General features: G+C 43.1%; 1 protein-coding gene across 1 annotated transcript in view; it reads left to right on the forward strand.

Moving 5' to 3' along the window:
• Nucleotides 1-23,657, forward strand: part of IQGAP2 (IQ motif containing GTPase activating protein 2) — a gene marked incomplete in the record, with an annotated part of 4,327,392 nt that overhangs the window by 471,306 nt on the left and 3,832,429 nt on the right.

Here is a 23,657-nt window from a genome sequence, read left to right on the forward strand (position 1 = left end):
TAGGTTATAGCAGGATTGCTTTGCACTTCTTGTATTTCAGTTATTTAGATGTATCTGTATCTACACAAGGTATGGATCTTGGAGAGAAAGCATGTCTCCTGTGGGCTGACAGGTACCGTGCAGATTTTTATAGCAGTTATCTCAGTTAAAGTCAAAACATTTTTAAGAGAAGCTCTGCATAATTCATCAAGGTAAGGAACAATGCACCTGTTTTAGCTGGTTATTTACATTGTGTTGTAATGTATTGTTTCACTTGTCACAGTGAAACTTGCAGTTATCCTATCAGTTGTGAAAGCAAGAGTACAAGACAAAGGAGATAAACACAGTTACATAAATGGTGACAGAAACCAACTATTTACTAAACCCAAGCTTCTGAAATGTTCCTTCCCTATACTTTTAAGACAATAATAGAGCATGTCTGACAAAATCCAGAGTATGTTTTCAGACAGTCAAAATGAAGTAAGTGTAAATAATATGTAAGCAGCAGGTTTATTTGCTTATCTGTTATTCCAGTTGCACGTGCTGAGCAGGATTACTTTCGCAACAACACATCATCTGTAGGGTAAAACTCACCTGTCTGACAATGGTCTAAACCTGACTTGCGTTCCCTGTTAGTGGGCGAACTGTCACTGCTATTCTGGATTGCTGAATATTTATCCTGTTTTGACAAGAGGGTGTTGAGTGCTAAAGTGCTTATTAAGTAATAGGAGAGCGATATTTAAATATACCTTTCAAACGTGGATTACCAAAATATGAGCTTAAGGTGTCAAACGTTTGCACCAAAAGTAAATGAATGGGGGGTGGGGGTGGAATTTCTGTGGCATGATAGCAAAGCTGTTGGAAAACTGAATTAGTATGCCTTACTTATTTTTCCTTTCATGTCGTGTTGCATAAGACGCATTGCAAATGCAGAGGTGATGTGATGCATTTAATTGGACCCACACAAGTTTTATAGTTACTTTATAGTTACTTAGGCTTTTGGACTAACTTGATCCCGTCTTTGGATGGTAATAATTAACAGTTCCAGTAAAAGGGGGTTCATATCAATTATGTGTTTGTATTTTTGTCAATAGGCCAGCATGATAAATCTTCATCTTTCATCCGCCATTGTGTTATATAGTTAAAGTATAGATGTTAAGTTGTCTATCTCGCCTTCATTCTTGCTGGATGGGTTCGGAGCCGAACCTCGGCTCCGACTCGGTCACTCTAAAAGCTCGAGAGCTAGTTCCACCGGCTCGAGGCTCCCCTATATCCCACAATGCTAGGCGGTAACTCCTCAGATCTCGTTTGCCGCTATAGCGATCGAGGTGCTCTTCCAACCGGCTCTCAGGTTAGTTACTTTAAAAACAAAGTTAACTAAGATAGACCCCCTTTAAGTTAGTTTTTCTGTATTTTTTACTTATTTAGGTAGTTTCTTTAACATTCCCTTGCAAATTCTTCCCCTTTTTTCCAAGAACTTTCAAGAGTTCTTCCCTTAGGCCTTTAGGCCCTGTCCCTCCCTTCCTAGTAGTTGGAGTGACTGTGTTTTCTGTAGGAATTATTTAGTTTAATTTAGTTTAATTTAGTTTAATTTCATTTAGTGTAATCTGTGTGTGTGTGAGTGTGAGTGAGTACACTATCTTCTTTAGAAATGTCTAAAGAATCGAAGGTCTCAGGCTTTAAGAAGTGTGACTCGTGCTGTCAGAAGATGTCTCTGACAGACGGTCACACTTCTTGTGTATACTGCCTGGGACCTTTGCACCTGCAGGACTCATGCGCTGTTTGTCATGGTTTCAGCCCTAGAGTCCTGCAGGAGCGAAAAAATAAGCTTATTTTAAGGGGCTTATTGAAGCCTGAGGGTCCCCCGACTCAATCTTCGGGGAAACCCTCCAAGCCTACCAGACCGCCGGCTCCTGTATCTGAGTCGTCTTTGGGGGCTTAGAAACCTGTTCGAACATCGGCTCCGGCTGGAGCCGATGATTCTCGAATACATGTTCCCACTGTTCCCTCGGCTCCGGCCGGAGCCGAGGTAGTCACTGCTGAGTCTGCTCCGATAAGGCTATCGGAACCGACTTCTAGAAAGAGGTCCAGGTCACCATCTATCGGCTCCGTTCATTCGGCTCCAGCATCTCCATTGTTGTCTGAACGGAGCCATAGATCTCACTCCTCTAGGTCGTCGAGACTGTCAGATCATGACCTTCAGAGGGTAGTGAGTCGACTTCTGAAGTCCGAGGCACTGGCCCAGATGCTTCAGAGCCCGACTCAACAGTCGATGGCTAATCCTGTCACTCAGAATGTTCCTCCTCTGACTCTCTTGAGTTCGGAGCCGGGGCAGCTCGGACCCGAGACTGTGGGTGCATTGGAACCGATACCTTTGTCTTTGGTGCCGTCGTCTGCTCCGATGTCTTCTTTGGAAGAATCTCGGCGCCGGACTTCCCTCGTCGGCTCCGAGGGGGTGAGTGGCATCGGACCCTTGTCCGACCCCGGTCTCCCTCTCGGTGCTTCGGCGCTGGTGAGTTCGGCTCCGACATCGACCTCGGAGCCATCACTGTCGGTGCCGAGGGAGGTTTTCAGCTTTTCGGAGCGGAGACCCTCTGGCTCTGCCTGACAGAGGTGCCTTCGAGGTCATGAGGAGCGTGTTGGAACCTGGTTCAACCCCACAGTCGGCTCCATCTTCCCCTCCCTCCACGGTGCCTGCGGTGATTTCTTCTCACTCCCTCATCCCGGATCGTAGAGAGCCAGCTCCTCAAGTATCCCCAGTGGGGATCTCCTCCTCTTCCGAGGCATCTCCTGACACGGTAGGAGAGCCCCGTAGGAAGAGGCAGTGCAAGAGGAAGCACATCGACTCCCCTGAGTCTGTCACCTCTGACACTGATTTAGAGGATTCTGAAGGTTCCCCTCGTTCCCCCTCTGAAGATGTCTCATTCGCAGACATCCTCGAAATCTTAAAATAGAGGGGGAATTGGCCAGCCCTCAACCCTTCAGAGGATGAATCAGTGTATCTTGAGGCGTTTGGCTGTCGCCCTTCCACCTCCTGGGTGTCCCCTCCCTTTGACCCCCTCATGGAAGTGGTGGCGAGGAAGGTCTGGACGGCTCCTGACTCAGTGGAACCCACCCCCAGGAGACCATCAAAATTTGTCACTGCCCCCAAAGACAAAGAATTCTTGACCAAAGGCGTCTCTGTTGATGCTATGGTGGTGGCTGCAGCCACCAAGAAGGAGCTTGCTGATCCTTCAGTGCCTGTTCATCCTCCTAACAAGGAGTCTAGGACCATGGACAGGTACGGGAAGCGGATGTTCTCGTCAGCGACCTTTTCTATGCGCTCGCTGAATTACCTGTGTCATTTCACTCATCTCCAGAGGGATTTGCTCAAGGAAGCGAGTGAAATGTTAAAGGATCCAACAGCTGCGGGTTTTCAGGATAGGATGAACTCTCAGCTAGCGACCCTCAATTCAGTAGCTAACTCCTCCATGCGCCTTCTTTCATACGCGGCGGATGGGGCGAGTAGAGCGGCAGGTACAGGTGTGGCGTTACGTCGGCATGCCTGGATGCGGCTGTGTAACTTTGCGGACCCTTTCAAGTCGTCCTTCACTAACTCCCCTTTTGATGGATCATCCCTTTTTGGTCCTCAAGTGAAGGAAACCCTGACTAGGTGCGAGACTGATGGCAAGACTCTCTCTGCCGTTGGAGTCCATTTTTCTACTCCTTCTAGGCCTTACCCCAAGGGCCAGAAGGGGGGAAAGATGTGGTTCCGCAAACAACCACAAGGAGTTTCGCCTGACGCACAGAGTCGGTTCCCCCCTAGAGGCAGAGGGGGGAACAATAATAATAGACGCTGTCCTAGAGGCAGAGGGGGCCCGCAGAATCAGGGCAGTCGAGAATCCTTCTCTGACCAGCCCTTTCAGCATCCCTGAGGTGTTGCCCGACTGTCAACCTTCGGAGGCAGTCGGGGGAAGATTATCTCTGTACCCAGAAGCCTGGCTTTCCCTTACTCAAGACAAATGGGTACAGTCTATCATTTCCGAAGGCTACAAAATCCCTTTCTTTCGCATTCCAAAGCAGTCCGGAAAATCCCTTCCAGACGTTCCACCCAGTCAAAGGGAGCAAGCGGCATTAGAAATTTCAAAGCTGCTAACAAAAAGAGCTATACAACCAGTATAGCAGACCAACAAGGATCCGGAATCTACTCCAAATTCTTTTTGGTTCCAAAGAAAACAGGGGACTGGAGACCTATTTTGGATCTCAGCAACTTGAACAAGTTTGTCAAGAAAACAAAATTTCAGATGGTCATGCTGCAGTCCATTCTGCCCCTTCTGGGGCGGGACAACTGGATGTGCTCTATAGATCTCCAAGATGCATACTATCACATCAGAATGAACCGACGCTGCAGGAGATTTCTCCGCTTCAGGCTGGGAACCAGTCATTTTCAGTTCAGGGCCCTGCCCTTTGGTCTCACTACAGCCCCCCCCCCCCGGAGTGTTTACCAAATGCATGGCAGTGGTCGCCTCTCAGCTGAGACAACAAGGATTCCAGGTGTTTCCATATTTAGACGACTGGCTCCTAACAGCCCCCACCAAGCATCTTCTCCTTCTTGCCAGAGACTACACCTTACACACATGTCAAACACTAGGCATTTCAATAAATTACGAAAAGTCTGTCTTGTCGCCTTGTCGTGTTATTACCTTCATAGGCGCAAATCTAGACACAGTCAACATGTCAGCCAGACTCACAGAGCAGAGAATATCAGACATACACAGACAAGTCTCTCTTGTCTTGCAGAGCAACAAAGTCAAAGCCAGACTGATCCTGAAGGTCTTAGGGATAATGGCGGCGGCCATCCCTCTTCTACCATTAGCTCGCTTCCATATGAGAATCTTACAATGGATGCTCTTCACACAATGGTCTTTCCAACGACTTCCAATGTCCCATCCTATTCGGATAACACAATCGTGCAAGAATCATCTCTCTTGGTGGATCACATCTCCCCAGCTCTTCCTAGGGAGACGTGTTGTTCCTTCCCCTCCGGTTGCTACAGTGCCAACGGACGCCTCCCTGATCGGGTGGGGGGGGCATTACCAGGGCAGGACGGTCCAAGGCATGTGGTAACCTTTCGAGTGCCACTTGCACATAAATGTCCTAGAGATGAGAGCAGTGCTTCTAGCGTTGCAAGCCTTACAAGACTCTCTTCCCAAGGGAACTATAGCAATTCAGACAGACAATATGTCTGTAGTGTGGTACATCAACAAACAAGGCGGAACCAGATCTTGCCCCCTATGTCGAGAGGCACTCAGACTGTGGCAATGGGTGATTTCTTCTCAGCGGTTTCTGTTAGCAACGCACATTCCCGGGAAGTCCAATGTGATTGCGGACAAATTGAGCAGAGCTATTCTCATGCCTCACGAGTGGTCTCTGAAGAGTTCAGTGTTGGAGAAAATTTTTCAAAAGTGGGGCTGGCCTTGCTGCGACCTTTTTGCTACTCCCCAAAACAGCAAGTGCGACGATTTCTTCACCCTCTTTCCCTAACCAGGCCACCCCAGCAGAGACGCTCTAGTCCACGATTGGCCCCGGGGACTTCTGTATGCCTTTCCACCCTTCCCACTGATATCTCAACTAATTCAGAAAGCCATCGCTCAGAAAGCTTCCATGATCCTCATTGCCCCTTACTGGCCTCGACAGGTTTGGTTCCCATTTCTTCACCGTTATCTGTTGGAGCAACCCTGGCATCTGGACCCAGTTCCAGACCTCCTGACTCATCAGTCGGGTCAGTTGCACCGCTCCCTCCCTTCTCTGAACCTCACAGCGTGGTTCCTCCTATTCCAACTTTAGCCAGGCTTCCTCTAATATCTCACTCAGTTCGCGATACTTTGATAGCCTCTCATAAATCCTCCACTCGGAAGATTTATGATAGTAAGTGGAAACGTTTTTCCTGTTGGGCACAGTCAAAGGATATAGATCCTTTCACTGCTTCTATTCAGTCTGTTTTGGATTTTCTAGCCGAACTTTTCCACTCAGGTTCGTCTCCGTCCACCATCAAGGTTCAATTGGCGGCTATATCTAATTTTCATGTCTGTGTCTCAGAGTCTTCCATTATGTCTCACAAGCTCTGCAAAGCTTTTCTAAAGGGAGTTTTTCTCCTCAAACCACCTATCAGGGATCCTCCTCCTCAATGGGATCTCAACTTGGTTCTGACTTCCTTAATTCTTTCCCCCCTTTGAACCCGCGGCTTCATGCTCAGTGAAGTTACTGTCTTGGAAAACACTCTTTCTGGTAGCTATCACTTCAGCTCGAAGAGTCTCTGAACTCCATGCTCTGTGTAGTCGACCCCCTTATCTATTGTTTCATAAGGATAGGGTATCTTTACGTACTAACCCGTCCTTTTTGCCTAAGGTAGCTTCACCAGCAAATTTGAATCAAGCCATTGATCTTCCAGTTTTCTTCCCTAACTATTCGAACAGGTCAGAACAGAGATTACACTGCTTGGATGTTCATCGCCAACTTGGGTACTATTTAGACAGGACCAAACAATCCCGGAAATCCGATCAACTGTTTGTGTCCTATGCAGAAGGTAGAATGGGCCTTCCAATTTCTAAGGTGTCTCTCTCTAGATGGCTTACTTCGTTGATTACCCTTGTTTATGAGATCAGACATCAACAGCTGCCATCCAAACCCAAGGCTCATTCGACTAGAGCTTTAGCCACATCTATAGCTTTTCAAGACAGACTGCCTATTGATTCGATTTGTTCTGCAGATACTTGGGCTTCTCCCCATACCTTCATATCTCATTATAAGTTGGACTTAGCCTCTAGAGGCCGAGCCAACTTTGGTTCCACTGTACTCAAGAGTCTGTTCCGATAGGCCACCCGGGACAAGGTGCTAGGGACGCGGTCCCATCCAGCAAGAATGAAGGCGAGATAGACAACTTAACATTTAGAAGTTGTGTACCTACCATAACGTTCCATGTTAGTTGTCGTCTTCTCGCCTTCATTCTTGCATCCCACCCTCCTTCCCCCTAGCCTGGGCAGACCTAGAGGAGATTGTCTTGTGACCTCTTTATCTTTCTCCCATGCTACCACCTCTATATATGCCTCTGTTAGGTTTAGGACACCTCACACTCAGCCTTATAGAGGTGGGTTACCTTTCTCCATGTTATGAAGTTTTTTCCTGCTTGGCCTAGCTTTCAAACGAGATCTGAGGAGTTACCGCCTAGCATTGTGGGATATAGGGGAGCCTCGAGCCAGTGGAACTAGCTCTCGAGCTTTTAGAGTGGCCGAGTCGGAGCCGAGGTTCGGCTCCGAACCCATCCAGCAAGAAAGAAGGCGAGAAGAAGACAACTAACATGGAACATTATGGTAGGTACATAACTTCTAATTCCTGACCATACCCTTCAACTTCTTAGTGCAAGAAAATCTGGACAAAACCTGAAATGGGGAGAGAAAGGCCCAAAAACTGGGATTTAAATAGTGTTTTTATAAACTTAGAAAGCTGCTAGAAAAACAGGATGCGAGTTGGTATACATTTTCTAAAAGCTGTGAAGTCTGAAACTCAAATTTGTCATTTAGTGATTTCAATCCTCGGATCATCCTAGAGATTTAACACAACAGCAAAGGAAACCATAATGAAATACACTCGGGAGGCAGCAACTAGGACCATAATCCAAAATTGAATGTTGCTTCTGGTACCCTAGCATATAGCCTTCAAGAAGGCTATATGCCGTGGTACCAGAAGCACCATTAAAGAAGATGATATGCTGTGGTACCAGAAGCACCATTAAAGAAGACGATATGCTGTGGTACCAGAAGCACCATTAAATTTTGGATTATGTTCCCAGTTGCTGCCTCCTCCTTCATAGAGATTTGCCAGAAAACTACAAATTTTCTGAGAAGCAGACCATAACCATCTGGGCAGTTGAGCAAGATGTTCCTGACCCATAAAGAAATGGGAGCACAACTGGTTTACTGCATATTCATTCAGAATTACTTTTAACAGTAGTCAAAGGCAAGTAACCTTAGCTGGCTCAATAAGCACCCTGTGCCGGTCTCATGAAAATGTTTTTCATGTTTCACTGTTGCAGTCATTACATTTGGGTAATCTGCTGGCTGGTTGCCCTCAGTCGGCCTGAATTCCAAAGTCTTGGGTCCTGCGTCAGTTGCTGTCTTCTCTTCCATGACGCCAGGGGTATAAAACATGCAGCCGACACCATTTTCTTTAGTCTTTCTTGCCGTGCGGTGCCCGAAGCAGAAGCATTTTGCAAGTGCCGGTCAGCCAACTACTGAAATATTCGAGTTTGAGTTTCAGAACCGAAGTCTTCACTAAAGCTAAGTACCCAGTTGGGGAAACTTTTTTCTTGCTTTTTACCGATGTCAGAAAAAGTTAATAATTGTATTACTTGTGGGAAGCAAATACCTCATAAGGCTTTCCATTTATACTGTATTCCTTGCCTAGGCCCTGATCACAACGTGCCTGGCTGTCGGTTTTGTGCTAGATTTAACCAACGCATTATTAAGCGTCTGTATATTTTTGCATCAAAGTATTTTGGAAACAGATTTAACTACCCTGAAATGTCGTCGGATAGCAATCTGACTGCCGGAGCACATAAAAAACACAAAGAAAAGGACAGAGAAAGCCAGTCGAGATCCAAAACCGATGACGAAGCTTCTCCTAAGCCAGTCACCGGTACTCAGTGAGGCGCTTTCGCAGCCCCTGATACCCGCTACCTTCAAGTATCAGGCCTCTACCAACATCCATGTGGAGTCTGGCATGCCACAAGATACTCAATGTATTGGACCGACAGATGCATCTCTCTCTCGGATGTGTCCGGAGTTACTGAGCAAGCACCGGCTTCTGAGGGTCTATTCAGACCTCAACATTTATATATCAAACCGACGACAGCTGCAAAACCAAAGACAAAGGCAACTTCCAAAACTAAAACAACGAAGCATGAGCCATATGCACAGGCCTCTATGCCTAGAAAACAGATGATCAAAATGGCTGAAGACCTTATTACCTTGATCAGGGGTACCCATCCCCCTCCCGATAAGGGGCCTAGGCAAGACACTGATTATGAATCTTCAGATCAGGTTTCTATTTCTTCCGATTCCTCTTCTGATCATGAATTATCTATACCTCCCTATGAGGATTCTGATGCTGAGGAGTCTATTCCATCTGCATCCCCTCCAGAGGATTATTCATTTGGAAAAACCTTGCATAGTTTGAGGGAGCATCTTCACTGGGAGTCAAGACTTCTCAGAATCAAAAAAGAGGCTCAGGGATTTCCTTCTCCCTCAGCATAAGCCTTTAGCCATTCCCCCTGTTTTAGACATTGTGGATGATGTGTTTTTGGAGTCAAGCTTGACCCTGACTCCTTACCTCTGGCTCCCAGTAAACCTGACAGATATTACAGGGTCCATGACTCACATAAATTTTTATTTAGAAACCCTGCTGCTGATCCTGAAACTATTTCACAAGGTCCAACGGGAGTTAAGGCCTCAACAGCAAAAAATCCTACCCCCTCTGACAGAGATTCAAGGGCACTAGACAGATGGGGGGAAAAAAGGTTTATACATCTGCAACCTTGGCAGTCAGGGCCTTAACCTGTCAATTTCATATGCTTAAGTACCAACAACTTGTTATGGGATTGCTGAAACAGAAAATTATGTTGATTTCAGAATGTGCAGAAAATAAAGAATTGCAGGAATTATTGCATGCAGCTGAACTGCGGTAGTGGTGCTGCGGTAGCGTTGTCGCCTCACAGTAAGACGTTGTCCTGTTCGATTCTCAGCTAGAGCATCTTCTGTGTGGAGACATGGGTGAATGGGCATACCTTCGTTGAAGGTTGTGCGTCAGGGCCAGAAACTCGGCACGTAAAAATCTACTGCCAATCATTAGCGGACCAGAGTTCCGCTGTGGCGACCCCTAACCGGGAAAAGCCGAAAGAGACAACAACATTGCATGCAGCTGAACAAGTTGGAAAGCATACTTTGCAGTGTGGTTTTGATTCCTTAGAGGCCTCCTGCAGGACCGCAGTTACTGGATCTGTGATTAGGAGGCATGTCTGGTTAAAGGAACAAAATTTGCCTGATCATGTTAAAGCTAAATTGCTAGATGCACCTTTACATCATGATTCTCTGTTTGGTATTAAGGCAGAAGAGGTTTTAAAGAAAATGGAAGACAAAGCTACGTCTATGCAAACTGTTAAAGACTTCTTACAAGTGCAGCCACCAAGATTCAGTAGAAACTGGCCTAAAAAAATTGGTCCTTTCCTGTGTCAGACAGAGCTCAAAGGGGCAAATCCAGATGCCCAAAGGGTTCCAGAAACCAGGCACAAGATTCATACAGGTCAAAGCAATGGGGCGCATCTACCTCCAAATCAGGGGGAGATGAAGCGCAAACCTACAGAAAACAGTCCCAATGACTACCCTCTGCCTACACCAAGCACTTATTTTTTGACAGCACCCTTAGGGGTAAAATTAGAACTTTTTGCTCAAAATTGGCAGTTAATAACCCAGGACAAGTGGGTACTAAACATAGTACCACAGGGATACAGATTCCATTTCCACACTCTGCCAATGGCAGACGGTTGGCCAGATCTGCCCACAAACCAATGGGCAGAGGCACAGAAACAGGTTTTGTCCCGCATGGATATAGGGGCCATTCAACCAGTACCAGAACAGGAAAAAGGACAAGGTTTTTACTTGACTATTCTTGGTATCCAGAAAAGGACAACGCCTGGCGGCCAGTACTGGATTTATCAATTTTGAACACATACCTGGACATTCCAAAATTCAGAATGCTAACTTTGCAGCAGCTTCTGCCCATGCTGGACAAGAAAGCTTGGCTGGTGACATTAGACCTAAAAGAGGTATACCTGCATGTCCCAATAAGACAATCGTGCTGAAGATACCTCAGATTCAAGGCTGGCTTAATGCATTACCAATTCTATGCACTGCCCTTTGGCTTATCTACTGCACCCAGGGTCTTTACAAAGTGCCTGGCACCAGTAATTGCATTTTGCAGACAAAGAAGTATACAAATATATCCTTACTTGGACGACTGTCTCATTCAAGCAGAGAACAAGGACACTCTTCTTCGACACCTGGCATTTGTGAAAAGGCTTCTAACATGCATAGGGTACACAATAAATGAAAAGAAATCACAACTGGTACCCTCTCAAAAGATAACATTCCTGGGTGCAAGCTTGAATACAACTGCCCAGATGGCCTACCTTACGCCAGACAAAGACAACTGACTACTTAGTTCAAACTGATGGCAACAAAAACCCAGGCTTCTAAAAGACAAATTCTGCAGGCTCTGGGCTTCATGGCATCCTGCATCCTACTAATTCCATATGCAAGACTGCATATGAGGAAACTTCAATGGTACCTAAAAAGTTTATGGAGTCAGCATTCACACAGTCTGGAAACAATGATTCCTCACATTCCCTGCCTGCAACAGGAGTTTCTATGGTGGGCAAAGGCCTGTCAGCAAAACATGGGACGGCCCTTCACTCTACCCCCTGCTAGCCAAACCTTAACAACAGACGCATCAGATTATGCCTGGGGGGCCCACATGGCAGGAAGATGCATTCAGGGCATATGGGCACCAAAGCAAATGCATCTATATATCAACCAGAAAGAGATGCTGGCTGTTCAAAATGCCTCAACAGCCTTCAAGGACTTACTTCAACCAGGACAACTACTGATAAAGACGGACAACACCACAGTCATGTGGTATATAAACAAGCAAGGGGGCACACACTCATACCCCCTTTGCAGATTAGCCATGGCACTGTGGGACACTGCTTTGACCTACCAAATACATCTTCAAGCCCAATTCCTGCCAGGAAAACAAAACACTCTGGCAGATGATTTAAGCAGAAACCTTATGGATCCTCACAAGTGGAAACTAAATCCACAAGTCTTCAGCATAATAACAGAGAAATGGGGGAGCCCAGACATAGACCTATTTGCCTTTCCTCAAAATTATCAATTGAAAAGATTCTGCACAAGGACTTATCACAGACAAGCATGGAAAGTGGACGCCCTATCCTTCAGTTGGAAAAACCTATCAGTTTATGCCTTTCCTCCTCTGTCTGTTCTACCCAAGGTCCTCCTAAAAGTCGGACAAGAGAAGCCAAAGATGATATTTATTGCCCCGGACTGGCCCCGACAATACTGGTGCCCAGTCCTAAGGAACTTGTCTCAATACCCAGCATGGACCTTGCCTCAAAGACCACTACAACTGTCCCAGCAAAACAGTCCGATCCTGCACAATCAACTACAGACTCTAAACCTGGCAGCATGGCTAATCATGTAATCATACAAACAACACCGCTCAGTAAAGCTGTGATGGATGTCATTTTGGAAGCCAGAAGGCCTAGTACTAGAAAATCTTATACCGACAAGTGGAAGAGATTTTGTGCTTGGAATCAAGCACAAGGAATGGATACAGCAGAACCAAATATTCCTCAGATATTACAATACTTAACTGAGATGCTTGACAAAGGCCCATCTTTCTCATCAATCAAAATCCATGCCTCTGCCATTTCGGCTCATTACAACACAGAGCCACCAATATTTTCTCATCCTTTACTAAAGCAGTATCTTAGAGGAGCCAAAAATGTAAGGCCCCCAAGAAGATCAACATTATCTGCATGGGACCTCAATTATGTGTTGGAAAAGCTCACCCTGCCTCCATTTGAACCAGCTGCTACCGCTGATATAAAGTTCTTATCGAAGACAGCTCTGCTACTAGCAATTACTTCAGCAAGAAGAGTTTCAGAGCTACAGGCCCTCATGGCTGTAGAGCCTTTTATCATATTTTACCTGGACAGGGTGTCTGAGAAGAAATTTTACTTTTATGACTAAGGTGGTTTCCAGTGTGGCTCTTAACCAAACAATTCATCTGCCAACTTTTTATCCAAATCCGCAGAACAAAGGGGAGAGAAGTTTGCATTCCTTGGACGTACACAGACAGCTAAGATTCTTCCTGAACAGGACTACAGCTCTAAGAAAAACTGAGCAATTACTAGTATCATATGCTGCAGGATCAGAAGGAAAGGATATTTCAAAGCAGACAATTTCAAAGTGGATAAGCCACTGCATCCGTTTCTGCTACTTACACCATGGTAAACTTGTGCCCAAGGGCATTAGGTCGCATTCCACCAGAGCTGCAGCTACTTCAGCAGCCTTTCTCAGAGGAGTGCCAACAACATTCTAGAGGCTGCCACTTGGAGTTCTGTTCACAACTTTACAAAACATTACCATTTGCCTCTATAAGTCCAGGGCAGGCTTTGCCACTGCAGGGCCTTACAGCCGCACCTAATGCTGTTTAGCTCCAGCCTCCCAACCATAGCTTTGGGATTCTACCCAAATGTAATGACTGCAACAGTGAAACACGTTGTGTACACTTACCATAAATGTAGATGTTCATAAAGCCAACTGTGTTTCTTCCATAAGTTGTAACTAATCTGATTATATGTGATTTTGAAGAATCTCGAACCTGATATGATAACTCAGATCTAGCTTGCTGATTCGCAAACCGGTTGGCCCTGGTGATGTCACTGTTGCAGTCCAGGTTACCCTCCCGCCATCCCCCTTGTCATTCTGAAGTTTTTCCTTCACTATCTTCTACAACCTATGTGGTGTATTTGCTTGTAGATGAAGGTAAAGTTTATATTGATGCATGTATTTATATATACATATATATATATATATATATATATATATATATATATATATATATATAAATATATAATATTGCTACCTTTTTGGGGGCACCTGACATCGGGGGCAAGAAAAACCAAAGAAAATGACGTTGGCTGCATGTTTTATACCCCTGACGTTATTGGAGAGAATACAGCAACCGACGCAGGACCCAAGACACTGAAATTCAGCCCGACTGAGGGCAACCTGCCAGCAGATTACCCAAATGTAATGACTGCAACAGTGAATACACTCGAACATCTACATTTATGGTAAGTGTACACAGCTGTACTTTGTGCCCCACCCTCTCAGCCTTTCAAGTGAAGAACAAAAATAAATGAAATAAATAAAACTTCTGCCTTCTGCGGACGGTACCCAATCCACACCTTCCCTTTTTTTTACTTTTATACTGTAGCAAACTGCTTGCTACAGTTTGTACTCTGCCCAGAAAGCTACAAACCATTTGTGACAGGGTATTCAAACTTCCTTTGAGAAGTACACATATAACTGCTTTGTTCATCAAAAAAAGGAATTTACATGTAGAAAGCTCAAATAACAGTGAATTACTGCTTGTGAGGTTGGTGTTCAGAATTTACTTAAAATTCTGATACACAAGGTTTACTTTCGTTAAAGCCAGCAGTGATTCAAACTATTGGTTTAAAGCAGCATGGGAAGTACGCAGGAAAGTAGGAATAAATTTGACAAATTGGTGATAACTGAGGGGGTATTTTTTCATTTATTTATTTTTTAATTTTTAAGGGAGCCCAAAGAATAAGAAAATGTAATAATTTTAGCCAGGGAGAATAGTAAAACAAAGAAGATGACCTTTCTTGCAGCTTTTGGGAGATTTTACATATTCAAGTTTTCAGCAATATTGAGGCACAAATTGCCCAAACTAAATGCAGATTTCCATACAGGGATTCTCTAAACAAGTCCCATGCCAAGACTTAAAAACTAAGATGAGTGGAGAGCCCAGCACCGTTTCATTTACTTCAGCAAAGCCAAGCCAGGAGTATTTTACCACAAGCCAGGCTCACCAAGTGTGCCAGTGATTAGCACCTGCAAAGTCACGCCTACAACAGGTCCTTGAAGGGCAAATACTCAGTTTTTGAATCTCTGTGATAAACAGTGCCACCCATGTAGTTACTTAAATTGTCTCTTACCAAAATATTTGTATGTTGGGGTAGGGGGAAAGTTTTAGTCATAACTAAATAATTGGCACCAACATTCATCTGCTAATAAATCAGAATTGCAGAGTTGCCTTGTTTTTACCATCTAATTGGCTTGTTAACCTAGAACAAGCGTTTGTACAAAAACCCCAGAACTCTATTTCAAAGCATCAAGGATACCACCAAAATATGCTACAATTCCCCATAGTCGTTATTCCCCCCTTTACAGCCCCCAGTTTTAAAAAAGTTTTGCCAACCACTCATTCACTAACTTTTCAAGTTGAGGAGGCATCTGCTATAACCATTTCACATAGAATCCTGTCTTTACTGATAACGAACTGCTAATTCTTGTACTTTATAAAATAGACATGACCATACCTCTCAACCTGCTAATACAAGAAATCTGGACAAAGCCTGACAAAATGGGGGGACAAAGGCCAGAAAATGGGGTCAGATTTTAAATATTGCTCTTATAAACTTAGAAATTTGTTAGAATAACAGGGATTGTGTTAACATTGAGTGTCTGAAACTCAAATGTATGTCATGAATTGGTGACTTCAGTCCTCGGATCATCCCAGTGATTTGCCAGAAAACCACAGATTTTATGAGGAACAGACCAAAAATATGAGGCAAAAATCTGGACAGTCAAAAGATATGGACATGGCTGATTATAATTTAGATCTGCTTTTATGATTCTCAAGAATCTGTTGTATCCTTTTCAAAAATAAACTTGCTTACAATTTGCCTCTATTGTCCACAAAATGTATTTCAGAATTACAGATTCAGATTTATATCTTCTGCATCCTTGTCTGACACGCTCTTCCTTCTGGAGACCATTTTCATACTTGCATCCTGTGGAAACTGGGCCTTCAGTTAAACCACATAAGACCATTATAACTTATCCCCTTGTTGGAGGAGAGATGCATATCTGACTAAAGATATGCACAGTACATTGTCAGTTTAGGTTGGCTAGTCCCCCTGATTCAGGGAAGATCATAAGTGGTTGACTTTCGGCTTCCTTATCTCTTAATGTTTTCCCAGCAAAGCCATGTGAACTAGGGAGGTGGTCAGAGATTAAGACGACAGAACACCCTTTCTTCCCAGGCCTCCATTAGAAAAGAGCCGTACTTGGTTGAATTTTCCAGGTAAACAAAATTAAACAACTTTTGAACTTTCCTGAGGTCTGAAGTGAGTTATCTAGAGGGTCTGCATATGTACTTTTTTCTGCTCTTAACAGCTTTGTTCATCATTAATTCTAAGATATGCCTGAAGTTTTCTGGTATTACTTTAATTTTTGGGAAGTTGGCAGCCTTTTTGCTTACACATATTAGACAACCAGATGTACAAAATAAGATTTTTGGGACAGGTATTAATACCAAGTGTGAAATGAAGTGAATGCTCATTCCTAAGCCTGCAATCCAGGGGAGTGAGACCATTATAAGCTAGAGGTGATAGAGGGTAGTCCCCCTGTCTTGCTCCTGTTTGGGTAAAAAAGGTTTTTGACACAGCAGAGCTGTTAACCACCCCATCTTGCTACAGAAGTGTATAAGCTATACATTTTCCTAATTAAATGTGCCACTGAAGATGAAGTCTATCAAGGCAGCTCCTTAAAATAACGCCCTCTGCTTTGTCAGATTTTTTTTTTAGTTTGTCAGAATTATTTATGCTTGTTGAAGGTGATATTAACCCAAACCATAGAATCCTTGGGTGATCTTAAGAGGCTGTGCCTTTAAAGTTTAACTACCTTGGGGAAACTGAGTGCAATATCATAGAGGACTCCTATGTTAGCTAGCAACTTCTTTACTACACAAGTCAAAATTGAAGAGAGAGAGTCTAGTAGGATGCTGACATATGTACAGGTCTTTTCTATCCTTTGGCAGAAGTTACCAAATGCTTCTTCATAGCAGAAGATAGAAGAAGCAGACAAAATTGTGTGAACTAAGGTTGCCACTCATTTCTTGAGGACTCTGGAGTGTATTCTGAGGAAGAGAGCAGATGGCTTTTTCATAACTTTATTTTTCACAAAAGGTAGATATAATCTCAGTGTAGACTTTAAGAGTTTAGCTGCTGCATGCATGCCTTATAAATGGTTTGACCAAGGTCTTCAAAAATTCCTTCATGAAAACCATATATTACAGCTGGTTTTGTCTTGTTTTGATAGAACCTGACTTTTGCTGTTTGTCTTTTCAGCTTTTCCTGGTTAGGGACCACCACAGCGGAACTCCGGTCCGCTAATGATTGGCAGCAGATTTTTATGGTGCCGAGTTGCCAGCCCGACGCCCAACCTTCAGCGAAGGCACACCCATTCACGCATGTCTTTCGGAGGCCACTCTACCGTGGGGAGGACATGCAGACTCCACACAGAAGGCACTCCAGCCGAGAATCGAACAGGAGAACCTCTTACTGTGAGGCAACAATGCTACCGCTGTACCACCACCTGACTGTTGGTTGAAAAAACCCAGTAGTTTTATCACATTGATAGTCTTTTCTAGTAATTGGGTGTTTTAAGATGCATGTGGAGGTCTTGTGCCTCTCTTAATGTCTTGCATTTTCTAATTAAAAGCATCTCTTGTGTATCTATAAATGCTTTTGACCCATTAGTAACTATTGTGTTCTCTTGTAAGATCACAACACTTGTACCATTTGGAATGGCATCTACTTAGAACCAAAGTAGCTTACTTACATCGTAGTATTTTATATAGGAGCATTTGTAAGTAGCTCCGTAAGCAGTTCAAAATGCATTTCCTGTTCACTGCGCCATTCATTGGCTCCACTTTGCTCTGAGAGAGACTAAGCACAAACTTTGAAGCACATTTTCATATTTTCATATCAGGAATCTTCTACATTATCTTTTTTTAGACTTTGTATTTACATGGTTGCTTGGAATGTTTTTTTTTTTCTTCTGGATATTTCTTCAGACTCTTTGTTAGAATATGACAATGTATTTTAGACTTGGATAATTATGCTGTCTCAGTGTTTTCAGCTCCATCCATCTCTTGCCATGCTAGTCTTGTGCCAGACGCAACATGAAACGATTGTGCATATTTATGAAATCTTCCAAGATGCCATTTACCTAGGCAAACAGGTATTTAGAATATGTCTGGCGCTAATGAAATGCCAAACAAATGTCTAAGGAATTTTTACAAAGCTTATGGCTAAAAAGAGACCTTCAGAAAGTTCTACCACATCATCTAGTACTGTTGGGAAATTAGCAATGCCTCCCATTAGGAAGACTTTCTCTTCTAGGTAAAATTTGTGATCACTCATCCAATTATCCACATTTTTTTAACAAGAAAGTACTGTGCTTGAAGTGGAAGAGTATCCTGTTCTACAAATGAGGTATATGTTGCTTTAGATATCTGTCACACCATCTGGTCTTGTTGAAGGGGTGGTGTAGAGGAAGGTCTCTAGAATGGGTGTTTGGTTTACAGTGTATTGTACTTAGGTGAAGGTGTGCAAAAATTGATGAGCCATTCATTCCATGGAAAACTAAGTAGAGATCATTCCTCGGGAGTCTGTATGACACTGAGCAGAGTGATAGAGCTTTTAGTCTGCCAGATTATCTAAGGGTACTGAGATATTTTTGGTGAGGAAACATTGAAGTCTCTCAAGCTGGTGTAGGTGTCCTGGTTAGGTACATGCCAAAGAGTGTGTTATATTCAATGATGGGCCTAATAATGGATCAATAAAGTGGAATTAATAATACCTTTTGACCCTAAGTAGATGCCACAAAGGACAAGCTGCACAAGGAAGAAGGATTTTAAACCATCACAAATACATGGTAGTCAAAGGAAAATTTGTTGTCAGCATATGTACCCAAAACCCTGATGACTGTCAGATTTAAGTGGAATGCTATGTATATTGTAAGCAGTAATGATGCTAGATTTACCAAATGAAACTTTGCTGTATTTCTTGGTGTTAAGGATAAGCCCATGATTAATACACAAAGCATTTGTTTGTTCCAGCCATTGATTGGAGAACCGGAGTATCAGAATGGGATTTGAAAGTTACCCCCAGTTTGTAATCCTCTGCTAACTTGGTAAGCCACTGATATTAAGTTGTGTCACAAAAATATATACCAAAGAGGAGGAGGAGGACCCAGGACAGAGCCTTGTGGGACACCACTGGTGACATTTTTCTGTCTAGAACAAATACCACCCCTCTGCCAACCTTAATGGTATGAGTGCTGCCAGACAGCCAGATATCAAGCCAAAAAACTGTGTATGGCTTACTGTTGAGTTGGAGGAGTTTGTCAATAATCCCAGCATGGGGCATAGTGTCAGGGGCCTTGGCCAGGTTAAGATAAGTAGTGTGAACTGTGTATGCCCCTTATCTTTGGCCTTAGTAACCCTTTCAAAGACCTCAAGCAGGTTGAGCAGGCACAGTCTGCCATTTACAAAGCCAAACTAATGTTACATACGTGCACAACAATAAAAAAGGTTGGAAAATCAATATATCCTCCGATATAATTCTTTAAACCAACCATAAATATTAATTGACCCAAACTATCACCATTGTTCGTAGTTCATATTACCAACCCACAATTTGTGCTCCATAACATAAACATAAACCTTGGGAAATGAATATCAAACAGTATATTTCACCTCACCAATATCCATGGAACCTTGGCCCAAATGGGTACCATAATAGCCAACAAACTCGCATGCTTCCCCAAAAAACAAGGGAGAAAAACATGCCAGGTCTAATATTAATTGACCAAAGCTAAATAGCTCGCTACGTAGCCAGAATGGGCCAAAACCAATTATAAACCTAAAACAAATAGTGATAACAAACATATGGTCAGTGTAGTGGAGGCAAAATCACTAATATATATATATATCACAAAATATTAGTGAAAACTTGATCTGATGTCCTGGAGCCCACCCGACTGGCATAAATAAAAATCAATCATGGGCTGGCTATAAATTAATAAGATCATATATAAATGGAATTGTCACTATACCTAACATGTATATAACCAACTCCATGTATTAACACTCACCAAAGTCCCTATAAACCTAACTGATGTAAATACATCACACAAAAAGCAAAACCCATAGCCCACAAATACACAAGGATGAAGGGGGTAGGAATAATAGCCAAAACCACTCTTGTTATCTGCTAAACATCAACCATCACATTAAAGAGAAAAAAAATCAGTTACTTTAAATTAACATATTTGGGTGAGCCCCAATGCAGCCAAAAACTTGCAATTCTATTATTAAAACATACAAACTGAATTATAAAAAATATAGTCAGGATAATGTAAATTAAATAAATAAAACTAGACAAAAGCCAACCTGAAAGTTAGCCAAAAATTTGCCTAAACAAGACATATATAAATCCACACTTTTGACTTTTAATTGCAAAAAGAAATAAACATTTTTAATGTCCAGAAACTGCTCCATTCATTAAATACCACGTCCAACGGAAGACATCCCCAAGCCTGAAACGATAAACTATATACTTGTACTTGCCATGGAATAATGCACAAAATGCCCCGCCATGTGAAAAAAATCGAAAATGGTTGAAAATAACAGGTCCGCTCAGTTCCTTGATCAAGACTATCCCAAACTGTGTATTTAAATTCCAACAAACTGAGAAAATCACCAAAAGTTCACGAAGATGAGAAGAAACAAACAGCATCCAATTTGAAATATTTGCTGGCATTCCCCAACAGTCGAGAGCACCCCAAGCTGCTACAGACAAAAACCAAAGGAACACCACACTGGAAACGCCATCAGCAGGAAAAAGCAAGCCAAAATAGTTGCAACATCCCCTGCATGAACGGCATGTGCACGGCCATATAAGAAGGTCAATCCAAAAAGAAGCCAGCACCCAACTCCTGTGGCATATCAAATAATTTATTTCATAGTAAGACAGCAAAAATAGTCATAGTACACCAACATGGTTGTACCGGTTTCGGCCAGAGCCTTCTTCAGCAACCAAACATGATGAAAAAATGGTTATACCTAACATGCTATCTCCTTTCTTTTATATGTCTTAAGCACACAAGGAGCGCCCTCTAATGTATACAAAAATAATGCCAAACTAACAATACACATAAAATATGATCATATTAGGTTTCAGAATAAAGGATCCTATGTTTCACATGAAATTCTTACTAATAAAGAAAAAATGTGGATCATCAAATTGGGGGCTCTTTTTTTCCCCAGGTTTGAATGATCATTTTTGAAGCATTCTTATTCTAATTATGTATTTATTTTTGGGCTGTAGGTAAGTTAATGATTTGGTTTTATGTGTATTGTTAGTTTGGCATTATTTTTATATACATTAGAGGGTACTCCTTGTGTGCATAAGACATGTAAAAGAAAGGAGATAGCAAGTTAGGTATAACCATTTTTGCATCATGTTTGGTTGCTGAAGAAAGCTGTGGCCGAAACCAGTATAACCATGTTGGTGTACTGTGACTATTTTTGCTGTCTTATTATGAAATAAATGATTTGGTATGCCACAGGAGTTGGGTGCTGGCGGCTTCTTTTTGGATTGACCTCCTTATATGGCTGTGCACATGCCATTCGTGCAGGGGATGTTGGAACTGTTATGTTTGCATGTTCCGCCTGTGTCTTGTTTTTCCTTTGGGTACTCTGGTTTCCTTACGTTGTTTGTCTTTCGGCTTTTTCCCGGTAAGGGGTCGCCACAGCAGAACTCCGGTCCACTAATGATTGGCAGTAGATTTTTTTACGATACACCGAGGTGCCAGCTTGATGCCAACCTTCAATGAAGGCACACCCATTTACGCACGCATGTCTTTCGAACGCTACCCAACCACAGGGAGGACATGCACACTCCACACAGAAGGCACTCCCAAGCCAAGCTGAGAATCGAACGGGAGAACCTCTTGCTGTGAGGTAACAACGTGTTTTAGAAATATGCATATGCTGGTTAAATTGGCTACTTTAAAGTCTCCACTTACACAGCACTTACCCTGACCCTTCTGTTCAGCACCTCTGAACTGCTGTTATTTAGGCAGTAGCACTATGACTTTTGGCATCTGCTTTTGCCATGTTGTTCTTAGTTTTCCTTTTTTTCTGGTTTCTGTCTAAAGGTCCTTTTCAATGGCATATATGTTATTAAATGACTATTAAGTAACTGAAATGTGCGTGTACAAAGATTCATTGTTCTTAGGTGTGTACTAGACTAATGGCCCTGGAGCCTTTACAAGCCTACCCCATAGGATTACCCTGGCATCGTGCCACCTGACCTTAGTTCCTAGTACCTCTGTTAAGTAGAGCCAATGGAGTGATCCCTTGACTTAGCCATGTCTGACCCAGCTCTGTTAGAAATGCTACATCTAAAGAAATCCCAATCCCTCAGCACCACACACTCCAGAGACCTCAACCTCATTACCACAATCGACGTAACATGTTGGAGGGACAGGTTCATAACCCAGAGACTGCCCATGCTCTGGAATAGACTTCCCGTACATGTCAAGCAGAGTACCTCACTGGCCCTCTTCAAGAAAAATCTTGATGAGTGGATGGGAAATGGATGGTTCACCCTGGGGATCACTCCAGTGGCTCTACTTGATAGAGGCACTGGGAACTAATGTCGGCGGCATGATGCCAGGGCACTTCCCTGGGCAAGGCTTGTAAAGGCTCCAGGGCCATTAGCCTAGTACACATCTATGAACCTATGAAAAAAATATTCCTGAAGACTTCAATTTTCCCTGGGAAACCAAATGTCTAGCCATTTTGCAGCCAGTGTGCTTAAGAGATTTGATGAGAGGAGATAGTTGATTCAAAGGGTGACCCAAATCTTGCAACCTTCCTTTTTGAATACACAGTTTCCTTCAACCTCCACTCCATTCTTCAAAAAGCAATTCTAGCAGCAAGGTGTCAACTCACAGTATTGTAAACATATTTGGCAAGGAGGCTCCAAAAAGAAAGGAAGAGCCTCTCAGTCAGGGACTGTCTAAAATGTCAGAGTGACTATTTTTCTTTTCAACCCCTCCCCACCTCAAACTCCTGGCATTCACTCTCCTCTGAGTCTACACTTTCCTTTGTGGCATCTTATTTTTCAGACAAATGGGTACTGAATGTCATTCAGCAGAGGTACACTTTGCAATGGAAGTACCGTCTTCCTTTTCCATGGGATTTCTCCTTAGGCAGTAAACCAAATACAGCTTTTTCCTGCAGTGAGTTGTAAAACTTGTGGCTCCCTGCCTTTTGGACATAGGGTTTTATTCAAGGATTTTTTTGTGGTGCCAAAGAAAGAAGGGACCTGGAGGCCTATACTAGACCTCTGCATTCTCAATATTTTTATCAAAGTACCAATGTTCAAAATATCCCTTCACACCCTTTACCTCTTCTCCCTTTACTAGCCTTCATGGTAAAGCTAGAGTAAAATGATGCCTGTCATCACATTCTGCTGACAAAATTTCAGATGGTTAAGATTTTCTGTATCTGGCTTAAATGATCTCTTTCTTACCCTTTGGACTATTTACTGATTTAAGGCTATTTAAACTATCTGGCTCAAGTACTTGGCTTATTACAGACTTCAAGGAATTCACACTTTTCCATATACTGATGATTCTTTTATATTTGCAGACTCTCTTCAGTTATCAAGAGTCTTTAGTTAGTGTTCAGAATCATCTACTTAGTCTGGGTTTTCAAACTAACTTAGAAATCTCTCATTCCTTTTCACAGAATAGTTTTCTTGGGATATCTGTTAGGATGTCCTTCGTTTCACTGTTACAGCATTCATTACACTGGAGATTCCCTGCCAGGGGCGGACTGACATCTGGCCAGTATACCGAAGCTTTTATGTTGCTTTAGGGTACGCCGTA

Source organism: Protopterus annectens, chromosome 2.part2 (genome assembly GCF_019279795.1).
Source record: "Protopterus annectens isolate FY-2018-M chromosome 2.part2, PAN1.0, whole genome shotgun sequence".
Lineage (NCBI taxonomy): Eukaryota > Metazoa > Chordata > Ceratodontiformes > Protopteridae > Protopterus > Protopterus annectens.